This window comes from Triturus cristatus, chromosome 9 (genome assembly GCF_964204655.1).
Source record: "Triturus cristatus chromosome 9, aTriCri1.1, whole genome shotgun sequence".
Classification (NCBI taxonomy): Eukaryota; Metazoa; Chordata; class Amphibia; order Caudata; family Salamandridae; genus Triturus; species Triturus cristatus.
The window spans coordinates 108,473,550-108,492,351 of record NC_140592.1 but is presented as its reverse complement, the minus strand read 5'-3'; the positions used below and the strand labels follow the sequence as shown (position 1 = coordinate 108,492,351).

General features: G+C 46.7%; 1 protein-coding gene across 5 annotated transcripts in view; it reads left to right on the top strand.

The window, feature by feature from the left end:
• Positions 1-1,503: 1,503 nt before the first annotated feature.
• Positions 1,504-18,802, top strand: part of ITPR1 (inositol 1,4,5-trisphosphate receptor type 1) — a 1,957,366-nt gene continuing 1,940,067 nt past the window's right edge. For all 5 annotated transcript variants that reach the window (XM_085624511.1, XM_085624509.1, XM_085624508.1 and 2 more), the window contains exon 1: positions 1,504-1,600. The gene's annotated coding sequence lies outside the window, so the exon portion shown is untranslated. The remainder of the gene's footprint in view (positions 1,601-18,802) is intronic.

The following is an 18,802-nucleotide window of genomic DNA, read 5'->3' as shown; positions in this document are numbered from 1 at the left end:
GAACTAATCAAATAGTGCCAATATCGGCAACAGTTGTCACAAAACACATAAGTACATAAATAAACCACACAACACTGTATTGTAAGTGGAGAAATATTGCTGCAGGTTTATTAGCATAACCAATATGCAAACATGGTGGGTTATCTTTGGGCGATCCCAGGGCAGGCCAGCCCCTATGCCGCCTGCCCGTCTGATAAGCCTAAAGTACACCATGGCAAACGCCAAATGGTGTATACCAAATATTGGGAGGGGCCACCCCTCCCATCTGTGGAGCCCCAGTCCACTTGCTTACTCACGCCCCCCCCCCTGTGAGGGGTGGGCGGAGCATACATGGCAGGCCCCGGTTGCTCAGACCCACAACCGCCTGTCGGCTAACGGAGCGCCGTCGTTCTTCCAGGGGACAACGCTAAAACATCCCTGGGTATCCTGGCTTAGCACCCTGCGGTGCTGCGCTTGGTATGTGCCGACTCTGGATCGCCCTGTAACTCCTCCTGCAACACAAAGTAACATGTTAGAAAAACCTAACCCCCCCCCCCTTTGTACCTCCGGATGCTGGGTAAGCGGAGGGGCGGGCAAGGCAAACGAGAGGGACAAGAGGGCGAGGAAGGGGCGGAGACAGTATAAATACCCCTGTCCCCTCCCCGCCCCCGCCGGAAGTAGCCATCTGCTGGGGTCTTCCCTGGCAGGACCCAGGGACTAGACCTCCATCCCCTGTGCCTTCCTGTGGCACTAAGGCGGCCGCCCTTTTAGGGGGGGGCTGCTGCGCAACCCCCCCGGGCAGCCTTACAGAACAGTGTGTGGTCGTATATGGAGGACTAAAGATATACAACCCAGAGCTCCGTGTGTGGCATATTCATTTGCATGCTCCCGGGCTGAGAGGACGCTACAGCTTACTTTTGTTTTTGTTTTTTACATTTATGGCCACTTTGGAGTTTAAAAAAAGAATAGAAAGTTGGCTTCCTAAGTCAATGACAGAGATTTCCCTCAGTCAGAAGCCGTCACATACATGCCTTATTAAGAAAGGACCAAGAAGCTGATTTTGTGACAGAATGAGATGTACTGTGTGGCCATTAAGTGCCATTGGAGTGAGGTGATAAAGGTATAAACATTTTTTAATTGTTCGCTAAAGAATGCCAGTGCGTCCTTCACAGGAAGAGCTAGCACATTTGACATCCAACCTTCAGCACTACATTCGGTCACTAAAGTCTAGCCACATTCATCTATAGACATAGAAGACAGGTTGTCTCGGGTACCAGTGTAGCGGCACTTTCTGAAAGTCTTTCACTTGTTGCACGTGTGCGGCCCTCGTAGCCAATCGGGTAGCAGCAAAGTAACGGGACCGGACTTGGGCACTTTCTCTCTCCTGCCTGCAGCCCACACCTCTGGCGCGAGGGATGCTGGGGAGCGTGGTTTTGAACGAACCCTTCCAATCGTCCAAACCGGCTCTGGGGACTTCCTTTCCCGGCGACCAGCGCGCGGTTTATAAGGCGCGGTGTAGCGGCGGAGGCTCAGTGGGCTGCTAAGGCACCGCGAGCAGTGGGGATATGGAGACAGCACGACGGGGCGCCGGAGGAGGGGGAGTCTGAACGCAGGATACAAGGTACACTGCTTGGACTGTTCTGCATCTGGAGAGACTTCCTAAGGTGTGAGGGCAAGGGGGTTGAGGTACGCGCAGCAATTGAAATTAGGTGCAGGGGCGTCAGGTCATCCATAGTGTCACCCGTGTAGAATATGGATGTGCTGAGCGCATTGACTAAAGGGATTCTCCGGTTAGGCGCTTCGCGGGGCTGGGTACTTCTTGGAACGGAGGGGCCAGGCAGTGGGGAGCACTGCTAGATGGGGTTGTGATGACTTCTCATTATTTCGTTTGAAAGGACCCGCTTGCACGGGGAGGAGTGTCGTACATTTGCGAAAGGTTGTGTCACAAGTATGCGTTCCACTATCTGTGTGTTGCACATAGACGTGTGGCGCTTGGCACGGTGCCTGCTCCCTCCCGTTGGACACTTGGGGTCTCCCGCTGAGGGGAGGTGTGTGGGAGCGGACTCTCTGGCGGAGCCTTGTGATGAGCCTTTAGCGGTCTCTGAGCCCCCCGCCTGCCTAAAGTCCTTCACGGGGGCGAGTACAAGTTCATGAGCTGGGGTTCTCTTCAGCCTCCACATCAGGACCCGGAGTAAATGCCGTATCCCTACCTCCCGGACTTCTACTTTTCCTTCCTTGTGGGCTGTTGTATAAGGGAAGGGTCCCTTTCTTTCCACCTACTCCCCGACTTTGATGCATGTATGCAGCAGACTGTTTCCTGCCTTCGTACCCCATTCTCGGGGGGCTAGTCGCTCAATTATTGGGGGGTCTCAGCCCTTTCCCACACCCCCTCTTGAGGTGGGAGAGCAGAGCATCCTCCCCTTCTCCGGGACTCCCTCCCTTCGCTTCTCGGTCGTGGTTTGAGCTCTCCCACCGGTTTGACACTGGAAGGGCTCTCCCTTCACCCCATGCGTGGTCTAGTTCAGGGGAAGGGTTGCGCGGGAGCAGCCTCCCTCCTCAGGGGGTGTTCCTCCCACGAGCCTCTAGGTCAAGGTTTGACATGCGTGCTTGTAGTCGTCTCCTATTGTTCCCTGGGTGAGTTGAGTGCGGGGTCAGGCTCGCGCACCCATGTTGCTGATGCACTTTCACTTTTCCGGGGCAGTAAATTGATGTCAAACTTGCTCTCCAGGTGTTAAGCTGTCTCTCAGGATTGCGGTTCAAGTGCCGTTGGAATGTCGCATCACAAGTTACCGTTCATTTCAAATTTGTAATTTAAACTAGTTTTCTAGAGAGCTGACTTAATCTTGTTATGAAGTTTTGCAGTTGGTAGTCACCAGCTGGTGGCCATCAGCTATTTGGGAAGCCAGAAATCGAGTAAGAGGGGAGACTTTTCCTAAAATGTCTCCTATCTCTCTCAAATGAAGCGCAGCTAGGCAGAAACCGTGCTCGAAAAGCATAAATAAAACACATGCATTCAGCAGAGACGTCTGCTTACACCGTGACCTGTCGTAATACATCTAAACGAGTTTGCCACTCGAATGACCACCCCGCCACTTAACGCTTTCCAGCGGTAAGGGTGGGCTGTCTCAGTCAACTCTTGTCTCTTGAATAGATGGAGGGGTTGTACGCTGTGACTGGTATCCAGGTAAACCTGCCCACAATGCTTAGATGGGAAGTTCTCTGCTGACCTACGTGGGAGGCAGGGATCGCTTGACACGGAGTTGTACAGCACTCCAGTGGGATTGAAATGTATGCGCTGCTACTGCTGGGATGGTGGTTTCATGCGAGAAAGTGAGGGGGCACAGCTGAGTCAAGGTTGGGAGTGTATTTGTTTTCAGTTTGTCTGTTTTTGTTTTTGCTTTGAGTAAAGCCTTAGCATTTGTTTGGTTGGGGTGGTGAGGCCGAAAGATGTAACCTGAAGATGCATGCCACGTTGTGCGGGGGAAATATTGAGGAACAAAAGCACATTTTAAGGATTTTGGGGGCCCCTGATGAGAACAGCTATGAATTTATGATCTAATTTCAGCTTTTTCATGCCCTCGTTGGCCATTTGACTGACACTGCAGAGGCACACTCGTCCAAATTCTAAATGTGTTTCCTTCAAATATCATGGGACAGATTTGTCTTTTCAATATTGTAATATAGCAGCTGCTGACTAATGCTGTGTTTAAAAATACATCAAGGTCATAAGGGCAGGACTGTGTGGAGAACAAAGCCAGATCTATCAGGGGCCCCTTTGAATTGCTGGGGCCCTGGGCCGGAGCCCACTTTGCCCATGCCTTAAAACGTCTGAGGAAGGGAAGAAGTGTTAGGGAGAGAATGAGGAAATTATGTATTTGTTGGGTTGATTGATTTTTGAGAAGATTTCAAATAAATGGGTCATCAGTCAAGAGTGGGAAAGCGATCCTGTGAGAAAGTAATGTTTGGGATTATGAGCAAGTGGGGTATTGGCAAACAGTTTGGAGTAGGGCAGCATGATGAAGTAGGCTTTGAGGGTGGAGGGGCGGGAGGGAGGTGTCTCCTTGGGGGACCGGTGGGTGGAGGGGCGGGAGGGTGGTGTCTCCTTGGGGGACCGGTGGGTGGAGGGGCGGGAGGGTGGTGTCTCCTTGGGGGACCGGTGGGTGGAGGGGCGGGAGGGTGGTGTCTCCTTGGGGGACCGGTGGGTGGAGGGGCGGGAGGGTGGTGTCTCCTTGGGGGACCGGTGGGTGGAGGGGCGGGAGGGTGGTGTCTCCTTGGGGGACCGGTGGGTGGAGGGGCGGGAGGGTGGTGTCTCCTTGGGGGACCGGTGGGTGGAGGGGCGGGAGGGTGGTGTCTCCTTGGGGGACCGGTGGGTGGAGGGGCGGGAGGGTGGTGTCTCCTTGGGGGACCGGTGGGTGGAGGGGCGGGAGGGTGGTGTCTCCTTGGGGGACCGGTGGGTGGAGGGGCGGGAGGGTGGTGTCTCCTTGGGGGACCGGTGGGTGGAGGGGCGGGAGGGTGGTGTCTCCTTGGGGGACCGGCGGGTGGAGGGGCGGGAGGGTGGTGTCTCCTTGGGGGACCGGCGGGTGGAGGGGCGGGAGGGTGGTGTCGCCTTGGGGGACCGGCGGGTGGAGGGGCGGGAGGGTGGTGTCGCCTTGGGGGACCGGCGGGTGGAGGGGCGGGAGGGTGGTGTCGCCTTGGGGGACCGGCGGGTGGAGGGGCGGGAGGGTGGTGTCGCCTTGGGGGACCGGCGGCTGGAGGGGCGGGAGGGTGGTGTCGCCTTGGGGGACCGGCGGCTGGAGGGGCGGGAGGGTGGTGTCGCCTTGGGGGACCGGCGGCTGGAGGGGCGGGAGGGAGGTGTCGCCTTGGGGGACCGGCGGCTGGAGGGGCGGGAGGGAGGTGTCGCCTTGGGGGACCGGCGGCTGGAGGGGCGGGAGGGAGGTGTCGCCTTGGGGGACCGGCGGGTGGAGGGGCGGGAGGGAGGTGTCGCCTTGGGGGACCGGCGGGTGGAGGTATCGCTTGGGGACAAGGAGAGAAAGTAGTGCATGAAGAGGAGCGAGAAGAAATGGGTATGGTGTGGTAGTATCTTTTTTTTTTTTTGGCAGAAGTGCACATCACAAGTAATGTTGTGGACGAACAGCAGAGCAATTTGTGGCATGGACAATGAAAGGGAGAGGAGGTACATGGTGATGCAGTATGGACAAGTATATCAAATCCTGTTAGTGATGCTCCAGCACTGGGTGGCACCATAGTGGCAACGCTTTTGTTTGCAGATGACACTCTCCTAGTCTCAAAACCCCCCTTGGTCTCCATAATAACTTGTTTTTGAGAATTTTGTTCCTCCAAAGGTTTTTAATTAATACTGTAAAAAACAAAGTTAATGATATTTTGCCCACATAGGGCATTAAGAACAACTTCATCTTAAACTGTACTGCTCCTAACCAAGTCACCTATTTTCGGTACCGGGTAAACATTTTCCACACAATGAGGTGGAGGCAGCATTTGATCTACTTGAACATTGTGGCCCAGAGAACTGGGAGTACCCTTTAGTTTGCCCATAACAAAGGCGGCCACTTAATCCATCTGGCTTTGGTTGTGTAAGGCGCAAGTTGAAAGTAAGCCCTGTATGTATTGGGATTATGGGGCTCCTCCAACATCCTACCGTATCGCACTGTGAGCTACGATTTCTTACAGTTGCTAAATTTGCAGCTTAATACACCAACTAAACCTATGCCTGATGACCTTTGGGGCTGTGGCCAGGCTGAGACCTGTTATATTGGGTTCGACTGGCACACCATGGAGCTGAAGATATTCAGGGGGACCCTGTAGATGTATCCCTGCCTACTGTGGATCTCTGGGTTGGTTCAGGCACATTTGGATGATGCTGTCCACGCAGGGTGTTTTGAATCGTGGAGCTCCCCTCAATCACAGCTGAGACTGCAAATATGATTAAACACAGCACAGCGCCTTGAGGCACTCACGGGTATGTAGTGCGTGTTATAAATGCTTTGATTGATTGACAGCTATAAGACCTATGTTTAAAAATCATTGGTCACACGATCCAGAAGCAGTTCTTTAAGTAGGAGTTTTGCATTAATGAAATCGGCACACCTCTGCGAACAGTGCAAGTGTCTCCAACCAGTGGTTCGCGAGCTACCAGTAGCTCTCAGAAACCTTCTGAGTTGCTCCCAGCCATGAGTTCATTATTAACTAAGAACTGCACTAAATGATTGTTGCAGTTTCCTTTTCAAGTTAGACTGTTTCTTTTTCATTATCATGCTGCAGATAAAGCCTGAAAAGGAGCAGTGCTCCACTCAGATTTGACCCATGTGGGTCAGAGGTTCAAAACTGAAGGTATTTAACTCTTAAATAAAAGTTTTTCTCTGCTCAATATTGGAGCATGTGAACAAAATGATATTTCCGAATGCTTTTAAATGAGAAAATTAAAATGAAGTTAATGTAATGATTAAGTTAACTCTTCCTTTTAATTTTCTCCCCTTTCAAAGTGTCACATTTACGGACAGCAGGCATCCTGCTCCCAGTGGCTGGTAGACACAGTGCCTTATTTAAAACTGAAAAATACCGTCATTTTCTTTTAAAATGGGAGAAATTTAAGTGAAGAAATATTCTTAATGTTTTTCCCCTACTTTAAATTGCGCAAATTAAGTCCCAATGTTAATGAAGCCTGTTTCTTAACTTTAAATTGCTCACATTTTAACAAATGAATGGATTTTCCTGTTATAAATGTGGCACCATGTCTACAAGCCACTGGGAGTAATGTCTGCTGTTTGTAAAGATACCTTGACATGGGAGAGCATTAAAATGAGTTTTATGATTGTAATGCATATAAACATAAAGTTAGACTTAAGTGGAATTTGCTCCCATTTCAAAGTGTTGCATTTACATATAGCAGGCATCTTGCTCCCAGTGGCTGGTAGACATGTTGCCATATTTCTAACTAAAAATACAGCCACTTTTTTTTTAATGGGGGAATTTAAAGTGCCCTAAAATGTTGCATCAAGTGCAGAAAATGTTTCCTTATGAACATTGTTGCTGAACATTTTTCTGCACTTTAAATTTCCCGCCTTAAAATAAATGGCTGTATGTTTATGTTGTATATGTAACGGTGCCCTGGCAAAAGGTTTGTCCTGTGCCACAAGTACATACAACACAGGTTCTCAGTCACCCATACATTAATATCCCATTCAGTCACACACATGTTAATACATACACATGGCAGCCGTATTGTGGTACCCCCCTAGTAACAGGATTTTGTTCAAACCACATTATGGGGATCCATGGGACATTAAGTTTAAAATCAAATATGGGCGGGGTGGTGTTTGGTGGTAATGCGCAAGTTACTTGGCCTTCAGTAGCTCATGACGATTTTCACTGATAAGTAGCTTACATTACAGAAAAGGTTGGAGAACGGCTAGACATTCCAACATCTGACAGATCCTGCTATCTCAGAATAAGGTATGGAATTGTGGCTTAGAACTATGTAATCCACCGGTGGGCCTAGACAGAATTCAGAAGTGCTTGCCTTGTGCCACAGTCGTCGTGGACTAGATTCACTTACACTTCTTCCCTAACTTTGCTGCCCATAGGTCACTGTGGCTCAAACTCTATTCAGATCTGTGAACAAGGTCTGCACTAGCACTACTAAAATCCATTACTTCTCAGATGGTAGTTTTGGTGCTAACACGATTTCCTCATGACGCCTGGAGATAATGCTCTTAGTTTCTGAAAGAAACCGGCAGAGGCCACGAGTGATCTGATTAAATGTTCTTTTCTGTAAGATAGTGTGCTGACTTAGGAATTCAAATGCCTGGTTATTATTGATTTTAAGATTTTTTTTTTTATTTAAAAAAGTTAACCAATAAATGTGCTTATTTTTATGGCTTGGTATTGTACTACTACCCTGTTTTATGGGCTTTGCACGAAATAAACTCTTCTATCTTTATCATGTAATGTTTGATGAGGATTGGTTGTGGGCCCCTTTCAGAACTGCATATGGGAGCAATGTTGGAAGAGGAGAAAAGAGTGCATGTATGTGAAATTTGGTGTGAGCGGATTAGCATTTGGTTTTCCGAGTATCGTTTGGGATGGAAGTAAAATGCACCATTTGTTTGAGTTTGAAGGAGTGATGAGGATGTATTGCTTGATCCAGTTGGGAAGAGAAACTGGAGCACAAAAAGTGAGTTAGCGGTGCTTGGGGACCGGAAGGGTGTGAGGAACAAATGCTTAGAGGGATAAGAAAATTCTTGGTGACTTTATGGTTGGGGAAGTTGGGAAGCGACGGTGAAGTGGCTAGTGGGGTTAGAAAGCGACGAAAGAAGCACGTTGCGCTGGGATCAGAAAGACCTAAAGTGGGAGATGGGATTAGAGGAAGCAATAGCTTGAATGGTCTGGAATAGTGTGCAGAATCGATGGGTAAGTGGTCAAAAAGGGCACTCCGAATTACTTCAGGTGTTAAAAGACATCCTAGAGGCAGTAGTCGTTAATAGACGGGCAGGGAAGGATGGGACATTAATAAGTCGGGATAAGAACTTGGACGCAATGACTGGCTTGGTTAGACTGTCAGTGGCAATGCTTGTTAAGTGCATGAAAGTAATGGCTTGGTGGGTGTAGAAGGCGTGATGCAGCAATTGCTGGTGTGGTTAGTAAGTGCAGGGAAGTAATGGCTAGTGGCATTAGTAAACCTTTGGAAGTAATGGTTGAAGGCATTAGGAAGGAATTGATGGAGTTAAGGCACGGCCAGCACAGATTGAGTGGGTTTGGATTAGTGCAAGGAGACGATGGCTGGGGTGGCGGTCAGACAGAACGATGCTGCTGTGCCTATGGGAATACATAGAAGTATATTTTCCTTATCAGCCCCTTTAGTTAAGGGGCATAGGGGGTTAACTTATGATCTCCTGTAATACCCGCCACCACCATTGGTAATATCTGACTTTAAATGGGTTTTGTTAAAATGGGTGCCAGTGCCGACTTGTCTAGAATCGGTGTCATCTTTGCTACAACATTGCAATTTAGATCTGGTGTAATTGTCGCTGCTTGATGCTCGTTCGAGGTTTAAATGGACTGTGGGTCGTCCTGTCACTCAGCTACCTAGGGCTGGCCACTTGGAATCCACTTCCCCTACTTATTATTGGCATTCAGGACCTTCTTTTATTTATTTTTAAGCAGGGCCATAAACAAGTGTCTTTCTGATTTATCGCCGTTTCTTGCTGCTTTTTTTAAATTTATTATAGTTTCTCGGTGTCAGTATTCTCTTCTAACTGCACACACGGGTTACCAATAAATGAAATGACCCTAGCTTGCGAGAATGGAAGTACCACGGTCTCTATTTGCAGCCGTTTTATTTAGGTCAGTCTGAAGTATGTATATTAAACTCGTTCCTCCTATGCTTCTGTCTTGCTATGTCCCTTAAGTCCAAGTTGGATAATTTAAGCTGTTTCACCACCCTCGTAATTTTTTGTTTTTTTTTTGTTTACAGTGAATAACAAATGCATATATACATGGAGGGGCTTAAGGTCGGCTCTCTTGATTCCTTGGTCTGTTCAACTGTCATACACATTTGCTTTCACCCAGGGCTTTAAGTAGGATGAAAAAAAACTGGGGGTCTCAAGGGGGCGTGGCCAATGTAATTAAGGGCGTGGCTTAAAAACACCCACGCTAAAAATCTGTGCTTAGCATAGTGTGCCACCTGTCTGGGATTTTGCTGCTTGTCATTGCAGCTACATATCCACATACAACCAGTAACATTACACGTACAAAAAGTCAGGACTATTGGCTTTGCCAATGGTTGTTAGTTGCATAAGATAAAATTAGCAACAACTATGGATTCGTTGTACATAATATTGAAAATGATTCAGTTTTGAATTGAGACTCCAGAAGAACTTTTACGAATTTCTTTGAAGTGACCTCAAAGGCAGTGAAGGGTGGTTCTACTGCAGAGTTAAGATTATTTTTTTTCCATCCTGAGAGGGGGCAAAAATGGAGACCCCGATAGGTAGCTGTCTCGGCATCTACTTTAAAAAACCTACTTTAAAAAAAAAAAAAAATTATAACTGGTGCTGACCACCGGCACGACCCGGCTCACTTGAAGACCTACTTCCACCAACTGTAGCATAGAGCATGTGGTGGAAATGGACCAGCCCACACTGACCATTGCTCTTTTACTTTGTATGGCTGAGGGCGTAGTGTCTGATCAAGTGTGCACCCGCCTACAAAGATGTGCACTGCCTTTCTAGGGCTTTCATTTGCCTTTTGTTTTCTTTGCATTATTCATCCTTTTTTTAATTATGGCCCTTTAGCGTCCCGGACTATTTTTCCAAAACCGCTATGTATACTAAAATACTTGGAGGGGCTTTCGGTCAGCCTTCTCACCCATTGGTCTGTAAGACTGTCATTCACATTTTGCTTCTACCCCAATACCGCATGGGGAAGAGGGCCGCCCACTTTACACATCGGCTCCCTTAACTGAGTGACTGCACAAACAACGCCTGTGCACTTAAACATTCACCTAAATAGTTCAAATCTCTTCAGTGATGAACCGGGTTCCAACTGTGCCTTTTCTTTTTTGTTGTTTTTAGATGGTTTAAAAATGTTTATTTTGCGGCAAATCAGGCGGCCAGTTAGATGGTGATTTATTTTCTGTCTCCTTTTTAAAGTTAAAATGTTTAGGTGACAATGTAACCCTGTAGCTGCCTGCGATTGTCCTTAAAATATAATAAAATGCATGACTACTGACAGGCTTGTGGTATATAAAAAGCAACAAAACTGCACATTAGTAAATCTCAATTGAAACATGTACACGATGGTCATGTTTAAAGGGCCAAGATTTTTAAAAAGTATTTTATTGTGGCATATTCTTAAAATAAAAACAATAACCATCACACCCGTTTGCCAAAGCCAGCCCCATCAACTTTGCCAATGCTTGTTTATTTTAGTTATCCTTGTCTAAGAAATTTCTCCAAGTTACAGTAAGTAGAAGTCAATTGTACTGCCTTTTGGTAGTATATTTTTCTGTCGTGCATATACACTAAAGGGTGTCTATACTTGTAAGTCCAGTTATTTCTAGGTAGCACTCTTACGGTTGTATTACATTGAGTGAGGGGTACTTTAGAAGGCAGTGATCATATTTCTGTGGCATGGGCTTGCAATAAAGTAAAAGCAAAGCACTTCGCCTGCTTGCTAAAGTAAGACTTGTTGGCTTTGCCAGTGCATGTTTAGTGCCATTCAGTTTGTAAGCCTCCGTGGGCTGGAGTTCCTGGACATTTCCCGCTCGCACCCCCTTCTCCCAGTGTTTATCATTGTGCCTGGAGTCCCTCCAGCTGTTTATAATGCATTAGTTTCAGAGACTCTCTGGCGCATTAGCCCCTAGAAAGCAGCCTTCTTGTAGAACGTGTCTTCACAATTATCTTCTGCAGTTTCTTTCACACCGAAGCAGTACTACTGTATATTGAAATATCTCGTTGTTGTTTTTTTTCTGTTTATAAAAACATCCATAGAATCTACATCCTGTTCTGAGGTCATATAAAAGCTTCTTGTGTAACTGGTTGCTGGTACAACATTTATTGATGAAATGAAATGAGCGGATACAATAAATACTTGTTGGTTACCCATGACACTCTGCACCTTTGTGCTGACGCCCTCTTTCCTAGTTCTCCTAGCGTTGTCTCTAACACTGAGTTGGCACAACAGTCATCTTAACACTGTTCGACTCTTCGCTTTTATTTAGTAGACTAATGCATTCTGGGAGCTGTAGTCGGGGCATACATGACAGTAATTGTATTTTTGTAATGTTTTTTTTCTTAGCGCTATATGGTTGGTAAAAAAAAAATTCAGTGCTTTGTGATTCTGCGTAAAAAACCTTAGTCGCCCCACCCCCCAGTGGGAAGGCTAACCAGTCGGGCAGATTTTTTTTTTTTTTTAATTTTTTTCCGTCTTGAGTAGTTAGGGCACAGTCTCTTGTCCACACGGCCAGGGTCCCTCCGATGAAGTAAAGATGTGTTATGTTTGTGGCGGTTTCATGTTACTGGGAGAGAAGAGGTATCTGATCTGGGGGTGGGAAGGTTGCGCATCAAAAAGCGAACCCCATAGCAACGGCAGTCTCCTCGGGGCCTCTGCGTTTCACTGCATTCTTACTATTTTTAGAAATAGAAAAAAAAACGGCGTTGTCCAAATTTGGAAGCGTTTTCTATAAAATGTAAAATACTTTTTCTTACTCCCGCAGCCCGCGGTCGTCCTGCGGATTAGCGTTTTCAGATGGCTTTAGGAAGTGCTTGAAACCATTTCAGTGGTAAACCCAGGCCTCGTGCACCACATCCCATGGTCTGGTGATACATGGTGCCAACCAATTCCGCCCCGTAGCCGCAGAGGTGCACAGAATGGCCGATTGGCAGGAGTCATGCCAGGGTTGCTGGCAAAGTTGAATGGGAGGAAATGAACAGGCCAGCCTTCAATTTGTTTGTAATGGGGAGATTAGGGTTAAACTCCGGGATGACGAAATTCTTTAAATAGAAAGGAATCTGGCTTCCTATTTAATCCAGGCAGTTCTCTGGGAACTACAGTCCTGTCTGTGCATCGTGTGCGTGCACGCACCAAGAACTCGCACCCTGCACACCTGGGGCTTACTTGGAAGTTGGCGGATTGGTTACTCCGACAAAACGTGACCGATTATCCCTAAAAGTGCCGTAAAATATAATCGGGGCCACTTGAATTATGCGGAAGTAGAGGATCAAATTGTGGCAGGGTTTACAATAATATGCGGACAATAAAAGGTAAATTATGAGGCGTAATGTGACTTATTTTTTTTTTAATGGTGTTACTTCATTTTATAAATTTATTTTGTACATACTATCTGGGTAACGGTTTCACCTCATCAGTACTAGTCTGGCACCCAAATATAGCAATAATCAGCAGAAGGGTGACCAGTTCACCATTGCGCCTTCCACTCCACATCAACAGGTTTTGCTTTACTCTAGTTATTTTTGATCCATGCGAGCTGGATTTGTTTTGGGGGGCTCGAAATATGTGTTTTGTGGCAACTATGGTAAATCTTTAATTTTGCGGAAAGGCGATAGCCGCAAAATCGCATAATTCCAGTGACCCCAGATATTCACTTGTAATACGGAGTCGGGACAGCCATAATGTTTGTTCCTGGTAAACCGGTCTGCGACACCGTGAACCAGGCCCCTGGTGTGTATGAAGGGGCATGGTCAGTGGTGATGTGTGGAGTTCATAGGTCAGGCGTGCTGGGGTGGGAGCCCTCATAGTAAGACTCCAAACATTGTTTACCCAGCTTCAGACTGCCAGTGATATAAGGGAAAGCGTAACTATTGCTGAAAACTGTTCTTGACGGTGCTGGTATAGTGCACACTTAAGGGTGCACCTGTCAGCATAGTTATTTGTTCCCTCAGTGGTGCCAGTGTCTTTAGCTTTGTGAGGTTAGTGATAGTGCCCTAGTATAGTAAGCACCGTTCTCAATGGCGATCCTAGCATCACAGTATTCTTTGTGCACTCTGTTTGCATAGCACTCACTGCATTGTATGGTGCTAGTTGTTGCTGTAGGGCTCTCTGGTGGCAATGTGCTGGTATAGTGTCCATCTGCTCTAAATTGTGCTCCTGTCAGTATCGTTGTTTGTGCTCTGTGGTGGCAGTGTGCTGTGGAGTCCATTGCCAGTGCTGTCAGTGTACTTGGGTGGTGATGGCGTGTGCTGTCGCTTCTTATATCTTTGTACCCTATGTGGTGGTGGTGTTATCAAGGTGCTCTGTGGTGATAGTCTGTTGGTATGCAGAGCAGCCTTTCTTTTGGCAGGTGCTGCCATGGTGTTTGTTTTGTGAGCTCTGTGGTGGTTGTGTACCAGTATAGAGCACACCCATTCCCTCTGCTGGTGCTGTCAGTATTTTTGTGCTCTGTGGTGGTAGTGTGTGTGCATAGGTGTTGGTGTTGCTGCTAGTCCTGCTGGGTTGGACAGCACTACCCCACTTTGGCTGGTTTAGCAGCCCTACTGACTGTTATCACTGCCCTCTGTTGGTATAATGATGTATAAAAGTGTCAATACCTAACCATGGCAGCTGTCTCGGTGCTGCCGATGATGGTCCTGTGTCGCTGCTGTGTGCGAACACAGAGGCGTGATTAGCGATGAAGTCCTAGTTTCAGGCCCGGCAAGCTGCTCGGGCCTGGAGAGGGGGGCGGAGTGGGTCAGGTCAGAGCACACGCTCTTTGCTCTGGAAAGCCGTATGTGCTACTTACATAAGATGCCATGGAACACAATCTGCAGCGCCTGTGCTATTCCCACATCCAACTGATGTCATTCTGAAAGCTGGTCGCCTGCATTTTTTTGCAGGATAACTATTTCCAGCATCAATCCACTGACGTCAGCATTTGATTACATTGGGTGCATGAACTTGTTTTTTTCTTTTTCTAAAGTGATCGTGATAGCTGGTGGTGGACTGGAGTCACGTGTGCTAAATGCCCTGAGCTTAATTCGGGAAGTGATGCCTACGCGTTTAACTTTAAAGTTAATTTTCTATTGTTGACCCTGTAGTAACTGTCCTAAAGTCACTAGCGCTTACCTTTGGGTACCCAAGCTTGCCAGCTTTGATCAGCCATATTGTGGGTGGGGCATGCTACTTACATACCTATCATGGAGGCGCTGCCCTACGGTGCTTAGTGTTGCCGTCTGCTGGTGTGCTTTTACCATCATTAGGTCTCGCCTGACCCAGCGCATGCGCTGGTCTGGCGAGACTTTTTGTGAGGGCTCAAAAATGTGCTAACACTGTGGCCTAGAGCTACAGTGCATGTGGACGGGCGCCCGCGCCTCACTTGCGCGGCCGCATGGCCGCTTTGATGTTGGATCACGATCACTTTCGCGGCCACACGGCCGCTTTGATGTTCTCCGTGAGCCAGTTTTTAGGTCTCGCTGAGCCCAGCGCATGCGCTGGCTCAGAGACATTTTGTAAGTGAGTTTTTTAAGTGATGCTGGCTGGCCTAGTGCTTGAGTGCGCGTGAGCGTGCGCAACAGCCATGCGCTAGGCCAGCCAGCAGCACTCAGGAGAGCGTCATCGCGATCACTTTTGCTTTCACAGCGATCGTGATCGCGATGACTTTCGTTTTGGTATAATCGCGGCACTGGCACTTTACTTTTAACATTAAAAGTAAAGCGTGGGAGCCGCGATTATACCAAAAGTAAAGAAATAGAAAAAAAAATCTATTTCTTTACTTTTGGTATAATCGCAGCACCCGCACTTTACTTTTAATGTTAAAAGTAAAGTGCAGGTGCCGCAGCTGCCTGGCAAGCGCTTGTTTAGTAAGTTGACTGTTCTCCCATCAAAGTCTCCAGGGGTATGCTCAAGTCACATCCTTTGAAAATCTTACCTAACAGTGGTCGCACCAGTCATCCTTACATTACAAATGCTTTTGTTCTTTCTACAAATCCAACGCTCCTAAAGCAATTTTTACCTGGAACCTCCATTGCTGGGCCCATCTTCTCTATCAGCTGATTCACTTAAGTACAAACATGTAGTTTGTGGGTTTTTTTATGTGAGGAGCATATCTGACTACCCCCGGCTCAAAAAACTGAGGGGCGAGTGCACCGCTTTCTTTTATTTGAATGAGTGCTGGCTCGAGGGCCATGCAAATGTTCCACTCATGGCAGGTTAGCTGCCCTGAGTAACAAACTTGTTTTCTGGATCAGAGAAAAGGCCTCAGACCAGCTGGTGATGCAAAGGTATAGTATCCTCAGGTCATGTTAATATGTTCCTTTCATTCTGTACCTAGCTGCTCAGCCAGTGTGAGTGTTCCGCGTAGAATGATAGTGTGAGTGGAATGCTTGGGTGCCTGTGTGTGACAGTTGGGGAAGATGGGCTGAGCAGCTAGGAGGCTGCTCCTGGTGGGGCCTGTTCTGGGCTTGTTCTAGCTTGCTGTTACTTCTACTTATGGATTTAATAAACTACATAAAATCATCTCAGCTACGTCTACTTCATCACCTGAACACTTGGGCCCAGCCAACTACAAAAGGGTGAAGGAAATCCGCCCTGTGCTCACATATTTGGTGGGACTCTCTCAGGGCACATGACTCTCTTGAGGCTTCGTGCTTTCCTCTTTGCCACCTCTCAGATGAGCTCTCTGGTGCTCTTGATGGAATTTCACAGCATAACTAACTCCCTTTTTGTCTCTCTACTGTGCATCCTCTCTTAGCCCAACACACAAACACAATGCAATAGTCACACATCTTCATCAACAGGTGTTTCAGCTAAATACATATCGAGATCCCGCTTCCAACAGCCACAAATTACCATAAGCAAGTTAACAAACCGCAATCGATACTGACGGAGAATGTGCTCATTCAGCCAATCACACGGGTGCTGTGGCACTGCTGGTGTTCTTCTCAGTATTTGTGTATCTTTAGCTTCAATCCCCATCCTGTATCTGTCTCCTCAAACTGAGATCCTAATTTTTACATGTGAAAAAGTTGAAGAAATCGATGGAGGGCCTATTAAAAAATGCCTCTTCAATGTGTTTAAATGGTTGTCCACCAACCAACTAAAATGTAATCCCAACAAAATGGAGAATTTGTTTTTTGGCCCCATTCTGCCAGACTTTCGGAAGAAGTGCTAGCCTAAGGGCACTCCCCTAGCCCCCAACAGAGTACGGTAAAGAAATTGGACACTGCCCTCACCTTCCAAACGCAAATCATTCACTGGCTGGCTCCTGTTTTGGGTTGTTACGATCCTTGAAAAAAGTTCTACCTCTCCTACCTGTTGAAGCGAAAAAAACAGCGTTTCAAGAATTAATGGCTTCCGGACTTGATTATGGCAACGCACTTTACGTGGGCCTTTGAGATTACTTTCTCCATAGACTTCAAGTGATTGCAGAATGTGGCAGCCCAAAATTTTCTCAACTTTTCTCCATGAACTCATATTACCCCATCTGAAGGTGATGCACTGGCTGCCAATTAAAAAGAAGCTTCTTTTTAAAACCCTAGCCCTGGTTCATAAAGACTTGCGTGACAAAGGAGAAATGTATTTGAGGAGGAGGATTTGTGCTTATGACCCCTTCAGGAATTTATCGTCCGCCCACGGATTACTGGCCAGAATTCCAAAACTCTGCCGGACCAGGACTGGAGGCAGGTCCTTTTCTTGCCTTGGGCCTTTGGCCTGGAATAAACTTCCCCTGCATCGTCGTTCCACATCGGAGATGGCCATCTTCAAGAAGAAATTAAAAACATGGCTCTTCCAACAAGCTGATCTGATGTTCAGCATCGCTGAAAGTAGCATTACTGTTCGCGCCGGGACACTCCTTGAAGTATGCGAGCACTTAATAAACCTCAATCATCATCATCCTTGTCTTGTGACTCCCTGTGCCACTGAAACTGTGCCACTTGTTAAGGGCAAATGGCACGTGAGATAAATGTAGTTCTTTCTTTATTATGTTTATTTTGGGGTGAGACCCCATAAGACATGCACAAACAGCAATATACAGTATCTATAAACATATACAAACAATGATAAACCAAAACAGCCACAGATAAATGTAGTTATTTTAACTTCTTTAATATTGATGTGGAACACTGGCAAAGCTAACACTATAGGTAGACATTGTGACAAAAAGCACACTAAGATAAGCACAGATTTTTAGCTTACGCGTTTTAAACCACGCCCTTAACTGCATCAGCCACGCCCCTTTGGGACACCCCTCCCACCCCCCAGTTTGTTTATCCCACTTAAAGCCCTGCTCTGCACAGACAACACAAACAATGGCCTTATTTGAAAATTACCAAATCATATTTTCTGCTGCTGAGTAGGTTCTGGATGGGCATATACTTGATATTGTCCTGGAGAAAGACTGGTTGATTTAGAAAGTGAATTGTGTGAAATATTTCATGTCATTGAGCATCTTGAAAAACTTGATTTGCCTGTGAAGAGTAAAGTTAGATCCGTGAAAAATACAATTGAATTGGCAGGACCTTTACATTATCTGTTAAAACCCAAATTAATGCGAAGTGATATCATACAGCAATGTGAAAGGAAGAATAAGTGCCATGTTGAATTGAGAGAACAAATTACGTAATTGGTGCTGAAGTCCTTTGAATTTAGACAGACAAGTTATACAACTCGCCAGACCAGCGCATGCGTTGGGTCAGGCGAGACCTAAAAACAAGCATTGGCATAGCCAATAGGTCTCGCTTTCGGGACCTTATAAGTATTTAGTTATGCAACTGTTGCATGGCTAAACACTTATAAGGTCCCAAAGGCGAGACCTATTGGCTATGCCAATGCTTGTTTTAACTTGCCTTTTGTTTGCTTTCGTGTATCACAAAACCTGGGTGTGTTCTTTCTACATTCTCTATCCTTCTACTTCTTCAGTCCTTACCTTTCTCCAACTTCTTTGGTTTTCCCATTTGTATCCTTTTCTCATTCACGATTTGTTTGTTTGCGTGTCTCTTAAATCATTTCCCTTACTTTCAGTAGCTCACACACATCTTCAAACCCTAACTTACTTTAACTTATTTTTGTATTTCCATCATTTTATCACTCTTTCTTTGGCTTTGTCTCTTTCCTTTTTTCCCTTTCTGGATATCTCGCCTAGTTCTCCTTCACTCGTCTGTCTTTTTGTCTATTTCCATCTGACTCACTTCAGGCCTTGTTCGTTTACTGTCTTGTCCCATCCACTCAAATTTCCTCCATCTCTTAGAGTATGTTTTTATCTCACTATCTCTTCCCAATTACTCTGTGTGCCCCATCAATCCATAAGTTGTTGTTTTGGCTCCTCCATTAACTTTGAGCTGTAATTGGAGATGAACTTGGACTGGCCCACACG